We start from the raw sequence: 8,865 nt of genomic DNA on the forward strand, positions 1-8,865 counted from the left end.
AAGAAAGACGACAATCGTTTTACAGACTATGGTCTTCTGCTTTTGAGAAAATACTTCAGGGAAAATACATTTTCAATCATTTAAAAAAAAAATTTAAACAGTTTGGAAACTGTGAGAAAATTGATTCTTTATCCGTTACATTCATATGAATTTTGCGCTATCGGAACACTCTAACAATCAGAGATTTTATTGAAATTTTGTGAAAATACTTCGGATGGAAAATTTTTCAGACATTTTTTTCAAACAAAGTCGGAAAATATTTTTCTACCAAGGAATTCATAATGAAGACGAGGTCTGCTTAGTGACAGCATTTTGAACTCAACAGGTTGAATAATATCGGCAAATTAATTTTCAACTCAAAAATGTGTGTTTTTACGAAAAATATCTCAAGCCTGCATGCCGGTATATTTTTTATTACTGATATTATCACGTATCATTACTTACTTCAGAATTCTTGTCATGAATGTTCTGTACATAAAAAAACACAATAAAATTATCGCGTAATTTTTCATCAATTTTTTTCTTCGAAATTCTCAGCGCATTCTCTAATCGTAAAATGAACAAAACTCGACACGTTTTTTGTGAAAAATCAGAATCTCTCCGAAGATGAAACATAGAAAATGTAGATACATCTTCGTAAATACCCAAGGAATTCGTTTCTTTGCGAAAAGAAGAAACGAGGCATTCAACATTCCTTAAAAGAAAAATTATTATTACAATTCCATTGAGAATTAGCGAATTTTTCGTTAACTCGTAAGGACTCTAGACTATGACCATGAAATTGCGTCACTGAAAGGTGATTATCTCGATGAACGTAATGATCTAATCCCTCTACGGAGGGATTGGAAAAAGCGTCCCAAGTTTTGTCTTGGCCTGTAAAAAGTTGATCAAAACCGGAAACGAGGTAGAGAACGGCTTATGAATAGAAAAAGACAGCGATAGGAAAAAGAGAGAGAAGTTATTTGTTCCTTCATCTTTTCTTTTATTTACGCAATATAACAAGAATGCCCTAGTTGATCTATAGCACTGATCTATAGCCATGTTCCCGTCGATACCTAGCAAACGGAATTGATGGTGAAACATGCAGTAATTACTTGCATTTTTTTTTCTTGACTCGAGCAGATCTCAAAAGGTTTTGTATGTGCGCGTGAATGGTTTGAAAAAAAAAAATTGCGGATAGAATGCTTTCATGAATGCATTCGAAACAGATAATGGAAAATTCTTATGAAAGTTTCGTATAAATGGACAAATGGAAATGCTTTCCTCAGTTCTCTTAGAATGCTGACTAGGGTGCTTTTTGAGAAAGTCATTTTTGAATTTCGAATGTCTCACCCCCTCAATAGACTCAAAATAATTGACTAATAATAATATATAATTTCTATTGTTATCCCTACTAAAGAAGGTTTTTTTTGTAGCGCATTTTTGGCGCTGCTAGACGTACGTAAGGCCTTAAGTTAGGCCCACGAATGAGGAAACAATTTCATCTAAAGAAGGAAGTATCGACGAAACAATATTTTTATCATATTTGATGGTTTCTTTAGTACTTTAATTGGCTTTTAAGGAGAAGAAAAGTACTGCAAAAAATACTGCTTTTCACGGCTTCTTGTTATTTATTTAAAAAATATGCGGAATATCATTCAGAAAAAAAACGTTTTCCGATAAATTCATGGCAATTATATTATATTCTGCACTAGAAAAGGCTAATTTTAAAAGTGTAAAAACGCTGTCTACATATCCCATATGACTTTGCAATTATGGTTATCTGTAACAGCTAATTAGCTGTGCGGTTTGTTTGTGGTCACGTCTCCGATTATCTCTGTTGCAGAGACCAGTAGATCTGGTTCATGGAAAGTTTCTTAGAATTCGTTTATTTAACAATAAGTGAGGATTTATCTAAGGTGAGATTTGTTTAGACATATTTCTCAGATTCAAAACATTCACAGCACGACTAAAAATTGGTGCTCATCAAAATACCTGTCTGCATTCTCCGAGAGATGTCTTTAAAAACTATCGGTTGAGAAACTTTGGTTTACATTTAAAAAAAAATCCGATTTCACTGTATCTAAAGCAAAAAAATATAAAATAATTAGATCAGATTTTATTTTTATGAAAAAATGCACGCTCGCGGTTTTCATCACACTTTGGATTTCCTCTAGTTCACAATAGTGAACGGGCCTATAAAACCACCAATGACCTTCCCAGGTATGCTGTGTGCGAGTGAAGTTATGCTCGATGACCTCGTGTCTTGTGTGGTGGGTATAAAGTCTCGACTCAAGATTAAGAAAGAAGTGGAAGAATAGAAACATACGCGGAAATTCCACTCTGATTCATGTATATTTCCTCAGTTGCGATAATTACGTGTCATGAGATCATTGAACGATATTCCGGGCCAAGTTCATTGCGTTTATAAATGGATTTTCAGAGTGTTTACACTCGTTGAGTAGCACAGCAATTATGCCCTCTTATGGTTTCTACTGAATGTATTCATAGCATTCATTCATCACTTACCGTTACCTGTGACGTCACAGATAAAAGGGCTGAGGGTAGTAAGGATTAGCGAAAAAAGAAGCATTTTACCAAGTTAAATCTACTTTTCATCCTGCTATGTCGTTGACGTTTCGGTAGAAAACACGGAAAGCTCCCTAACGTCAAAGAGAAAGTTATTGCTGGCAACAGGTGCCAAATATAGGAAGTAGTTACATTAGAATTAACCTTCGAGAAACACTTGCTTCTCTGAAAAGTCATTCTTTAGTATCAACTGCGATCTATATCTAATTCAGTATTCGAAAGTTTCTTATATTTATGAAGATTATAATTATTGTGTATTACAAATGGGGAATTCCATGTCGACTCGATAAGGTCTTGAGCCTGATAGTCGCTGTTACGACAGTCGTGAAAAACCCCATATTGATAAAGAATTTGCTTGCACGCGTCTAGAGACCTGCAACATTTTTTATTCGACCTAAACGAAGCATTAATAAATGTTTTTTAATCCAAATTTATATATTGAAGATTAACAATGTCAGGAGATTTTGGTCGTAATAGCCGCCAATCATTGCCTATATTTCGTGAAAAAAGGTAAAGGAATAGTGATTTTTTTTTAAGGGAAAAGTAATGGAAAAGTCAGGGAATTTCATTTGAACGACTTAAAATCGTTCATAATTATTTTGTAAATAATTCTAATAACGTAATAAATTTAACGAAAAAGAAACATTTTCATAAATCAATGGTTTGAGCCTGGATTGATGTTAAAATCTGAAAAAAAAAAAATATTCGCCTCCAGTTTATATCCATACTGCGAGATAAGGAACAATCACCGAAGTCGAAAGTCGACTAGGTCAATCGCATGTTGACTTGTTATGGAATGCCCTAAACACACGGTCAGTCACGTGACGTGTTGAGCACGGCAGGAGCTCAATTTAAACAAAGTTCATCCCTTCAGGGCGTCAAAACAGCTTCGAGATCCCTCCGAATCAATACTACTGTGACATGAGTACCTTTATGAATTGTGTTTGTGACTTGACTGACGTCGACACGTCTCGTGACTCACCCGATAATAAATTTTGAAAAACAAACTTCCCTCAAGTTTTTATTGCAAATATTTCTTCGACTCTAGAATTCTTTGAAAAACCTTCAAGAGCGAAACTCTACTGACGTTCATAATTAAGAAATACCTTCCCTGTTCCTTCACTGTTCTAAGAACGCGTGTCTGTCATTCCAACAACGTGTGAGACCATCGCATGAAAATTATTTGTTTCTTCAAGTCCCTTGGAAGTAGAACGTGCCAAGTAAAGAAAAGCAAAGCGCGCTAACGGGATTGGAACTTGAAACAGTCGGGAATTCTACGTAATTATGGTATGAAATGAAATGAAATTAGCGTTACATAAGTATGCGAATCTGTGCTGCGCGGCAACTAAATGAGGAAAATTCGTCAACATATCTGATAATGAAAAGAAAATAGTAATGAAATGTCAAATTTTGTTTAATCTCTCTCGGGAAAAAGAGCGTTTTGAGAACTGCCAAGTCTATCAAGTCAATGGAAAATATTGAATACAATCAACGTTGGAAGCTGTCTTGAATGTTTGTCGGTACGAATTGCTTGCTATAGATCGTTTATCACGCTATAAACTCATGCTTCCGTAAATATTTCAAGTCATCTTTGCATCGCTATGACTGAAAATGACGTGCACATTCCATAAGCGTATGGATTACAAGCTGGTGCTTCACTATCTGCTTATCAAATATTCAATATTTCGCAACGCTTAAATCGTATTCTACTTTAAGCGTTTACAGTTTTTATTGATCACTGTGTCGTGACAAAAAAAAAACATCTTACTTTTCACATCGTGCACACCCAAGGAGGTGAATTTTGACCGATCTAAAGCAACCGATATCGTCTGCTAGCATCCATTTGCGTAGCAGAATCCACGTGTATATTAGGGTGGCGCAAAAAGACCGAATATTTTTTTTTTTTTTTAGTCTCGTGTGACAAAATGTTAGTTTTTGATGTTTTAAGAGCCCACTCCAAAGGACAGCTCAAAAAAAAAAATTTCAAGGGGTCGCTCCAAATTTTTTAAAATGTCAGATATTGTCAAAGAATTGAATTAAAAAAATTATATTTTCAGTATTTTGTTTCATTTTTAATTCATGTCGTGGTGTATTGTTATTGATTCTTTCTTACTAAATTGAAGAAAAAAATTTATGAAATTTTAATATGAATATTAAAAGGTCGCTCGAAAAGATCTAAAGAAATGCACCAATAAATTTAAAAAAAATTATGAGCGACCTTCAAAATTCAAATTTTGAACTGAAACTTTCGGAAACTTATTTTTTTTTGTCTATAAAATTATACCGTAACGAGAAAAATTAAAAAAAAAAAAAATCGATTTTTGACGATTTTTGACGTTTTAAAAAATGTGGAGCGACCTCTTAAAAATTTTTTTTTGAACTGTCCTTTGGAGTGGGCTCTTAAAAGACCAAAAACTAACATTTTCTCACACGAGATTCGAGAAAAAAAAAACAGTTGGTTTTTTTTGCGCCACCCTAGTGTACATATTATCAAAAAAACTAAAAATCTGATATAACGAGTTGGAAAAAACGAGCAACACTTTGTCGCCAACAGAAAATTAGCACGTTTTTTTTTTTGTTTGTTTTTCTTCTTCTTTTGTTTTACCTGTATGAGTACTCGGCTGAAAAAGTGTGTGAATTTTGGAAATTCATAACCGGAAAACCGATAATTCCTATCGATTGGTGTTTGTTTTATTAAAAAATATGTAGATCGAGATTCATTCGCAATAACTTCTGCCATTTCGATCAGTGACATGTTACGCGGCGCCTACGATACCTCAAAACCGTGGCAAAGCCTATTTGCACACAGAGCATTAGTCCACAGCAACCTAAACCCACGGCACTTTCACACTCCGTTTGTTTGCGCACGACCTCTTGGCACACGGCGCGATTACACACACAACTTTAATCTACAAGACACTTTTACACAAGGTTTATTGTACGTGAAACTTTTGCACACGCATAGTCTTTTGTTATCAGGGTCTGCTTTAGCCGAAAGCTAACCGATTCCCCTAATCTTGACGAAAAATCGCAAAGGGTGACTATGATAGGGTTGGATACACACATTTGTTTTTTTCTTTTCTTTTTCGTACAATGTCATGGGCAGAAGAAGCGGCGTTTTCAATATTATCACGTGCAAAACTGTGTGTTTGCACCAAAGTGCAGAAGTACTAAAAATACCCTCTCGAAATCCACCTAAATACAGATTTACTTTGTATTTTGGGGAAGGATTCTTGAATTACTGATCCCCTTTGGAGGTTTTTTCGTCGTATTCTAATTATTAATTTAAATTTAAAAAAAAAAAGTGTACATTTGGAATATGGGATCGTGACAAAACAGATAAACTGCCTGAGAATACTGTCTTCAAATTTAAACTAAATCGTTACGTATTTACTCGAGATACACTTTATATGAAGAATGCATTTTTTCGGAAGAAAAGCAACCCGTGAAAATAGTGTTTTTCGCAGTACTTTTCACCACTTTGTTACGTAACTTATAGAGACTTATACATTATACTTACCAACTCTCCCACATTCTTTACAGTAACCTTAAAGTTTCTTTCCTATCCTCTTATTTACTATCGATTCTTTTTTCTTCCTCCACTCCCCGAATTGGGGAAAAAAAATTCCTGATGACCGTTAGTCAGTACTAGACCTTTATTCCGTAACATCTTTACAAACCAATTCAGTTTCTCGACGTACCATCAAAACTGTAAAAAAAATCCGGTGTAGACTTCGATAGAATATTTTTTGGTGTCAATCCAACGCTATTTGATGTCAATCTTATACTACTTATCGCAAATGTAACATGATCTGACTTTCAAGTTCTGAATTGACTACAAAAATTGTATTGTAGTAGCCACACCTATGACTTTGGGTCAATTTTAACACCGTCATTTTTCACAGTGAAGTATGATGAAAATCGTTTGTCGTTGAAAGTATCTTCATTTCTTGAAATGGTTCCTTCATCTTTCATGCCATGGTTTCGCGCGAGGTTTCGTGTAGCATTATTTTATTTGTTTTATAGCAATTTGTATAAAATTTTCTACAAGCGTCATACGAACTGTGTCGGATTCATCCAGTTTAGAACAAGTTATTCGCGACCGAAGCAAAAACTTTTCTTGTATCATCATACAAGATGATTTTTAGTAAAAACTGCCTGTAAAAGTTTTAAAAAATTTCTTAAAAACGGTTGCGAAAAATTTCATACGAAGCCGCATGGGTTTCCTCAGAATTTTTTTTTCATGGATCACCTAGATTTGCAACTACGTCGATTTGTAAAATCTCAAATCACTGAAATCACATTTCACACATGGCCGTCTTGAAGAAACAATTTATTTATGAAATCTAAAAACATTCGTGGCTGATAATGTTAAACGATATTATGAAAGTGAATTTTGACATTTTTTAGATCTAAGGCTACTAAATTTTCTTTCAGTGATTTTTTTTTAATCTAATGCGAACTTGAGAAAGTTATTTGATCCACTTCTTAAGATGAAAATCACGTTTAATTTGTTTCAAACAAGCCGTTTCGCCAAAACGCCAAAATAAAACCCTCTTTCCCACCAGCTGTCGCGTCAATTTTATAAGTGTATGTAAATCATCATATATTCTGATGAATATGTATGTTCACTCATGTAGACAAAATGGCTGGGTTACCGTAGAACGGAAGAAGAGTTTGCGCGGAAAAATGGCGGTGTGTGGCGGAACTCTCTTTGTACCGAAATGGGCGAATATGGTGAATAAAACGTCAATCCTTGGAACTGACCCAGATTTATGATTCAAAATCATTTCTTTACAGACTTATACTTATTGAATAGAGTAGAAAGATTGTCATCAATCAGATTAATAAGCGCTTATGAAGGTAACTTCCAAATATTGAGAGTATATTATATATGAATTATTGTAGCACACAAAGTTTTGAAAATACTTTGATAAAGTAGTATTACTCACGATAAGATTACATCACATTGAGGTTTTGAGATTTTTTTAGAAATTCCACGACAGAATTTTTATCTACAAGTATTCGCCTCGTTATAAGAAGCGTCAGTTTCAAATAAGTGATACTCATTGAAAAACAAGTAGCGTTAAGAAGTATAAGGTTCTGAAAAACGTCTGATTTCACATTCATCATACTGATACTTCCGCAGATATTAAAAACATTCAAACGATATAGAATTATAAATCGGCACTTCTCTACCGCATTGTTATGAATTATGTGTGAATTTTTCCTCATCTCGTCACACCAACAAAGACTACGTATTTAAAAAAAATGTTACGTTTCCCGTTAAAGAAATATTCGAAACGTAGAAAATTGTTGCCATTGGACAATATTTTCACTGCTCGTTGCGAAGATGATCAAATGAAACGACACCAATAATGAAGTACTGTGATTAAAAATAATCTCATGAAATACATCGAGTTCCAGTGAGAAATTTTTCAATAATTATATCAAACTTCCTATATGATGTAATCCATTGCTGGTAAACAGCATTTTTCATAGATTATACAACGAACAACATTTACTCACAACAATTTAAGTGGCTCTTGACATAATTGACACCAACAAATCGATGTGATCCAACCTAGAATCCCACTTCTTCACCCACCGCCAACTAACCATGCACTAAACTGAGCCACCGCGTCCATATTCAGCACCATCCGTCTCGCAACAACAATGCCAATTTATGGGTACCGATTAAATTTAGACCCCCTGATTTAGTTTCAAATAAACAAATTGCCCTGAAATGATAACAGCTACTTAAATCCAGCCATATTGTATCAAAAGGATGATTATTTTTTTTCTTTCTCGTCTTATTATCTTAATTATAAAATTATGTCTAAGTTGGCGACATTAATATAACTATATGTCTAGAGGAAAAATTGTAATTTCGCGACTCTGGGAAGTCTTCTTAAATTCGAGAATCAGTATTCAAACAATACCTGCTCATTATTTACAAAAGACACGTCAAGGAATTGGAATCTAAAACGCTTCTGTAATATTTCTTCAATATTATAAAAGTATTGCATAATGAAACTGGGATATCAGAAACTGTATAAAATTAGATCGCTGCAATAATTACCGCAGTTTTTCCTGCTGATTCACGTCAACTATCAGAGTAATTATTATACGTTCCTCTGTGGTTACTGTACACAACTTGCGTTGAGGTTAGCACCAAGGCAAATGGGAAAATTTTCTGGGTGCTCCGACAGGGCCCAGATTTTATCTAATACATTCTCAAGCATCAAAACTCATCAATTATCGTAAAATACTTATTCGAAAACCATATGATTTTAT

At 34.2% G+C, this 8,865-nt stretch overlaps 1 protein-coding gene across 1 annotated transcript in view; it reads right to left on the reverse strand.

Moving 5' to 3' along the window:
- LOC124409094 (organic cation transporter protein-like) overlaps nt 1–8,387 on the reverse strand; it is a 31,891-nt gene extending 23,504 nt beyond the window's left edge. The window contains exon 1 of the mRNA XM_046886498.1: nt 8,101–8,387. The gene's annotated coding sequence lies outside the window, so the exon portion shown is untranslated. The remainder of the gene's footprint in view (nt 1–8,100) is intronic.
- Nucleotides 8,388–8,865: the final 478 nt, after the last annotated feature.

This window comes from Diprion similis, chromosome 8, assembly GCF_021155765.1.
Source record: "Diprion similis isolate iyDipSimi1 chromosome 8, iyDipSimi1.1, whole genome shotgun sequence".
Lineage (NCBI taxonomy): Eukaryota > Metazoa > Arthropoda > Insecta > Hymenoptera > Diprionidae > Diprion > Diprion similis.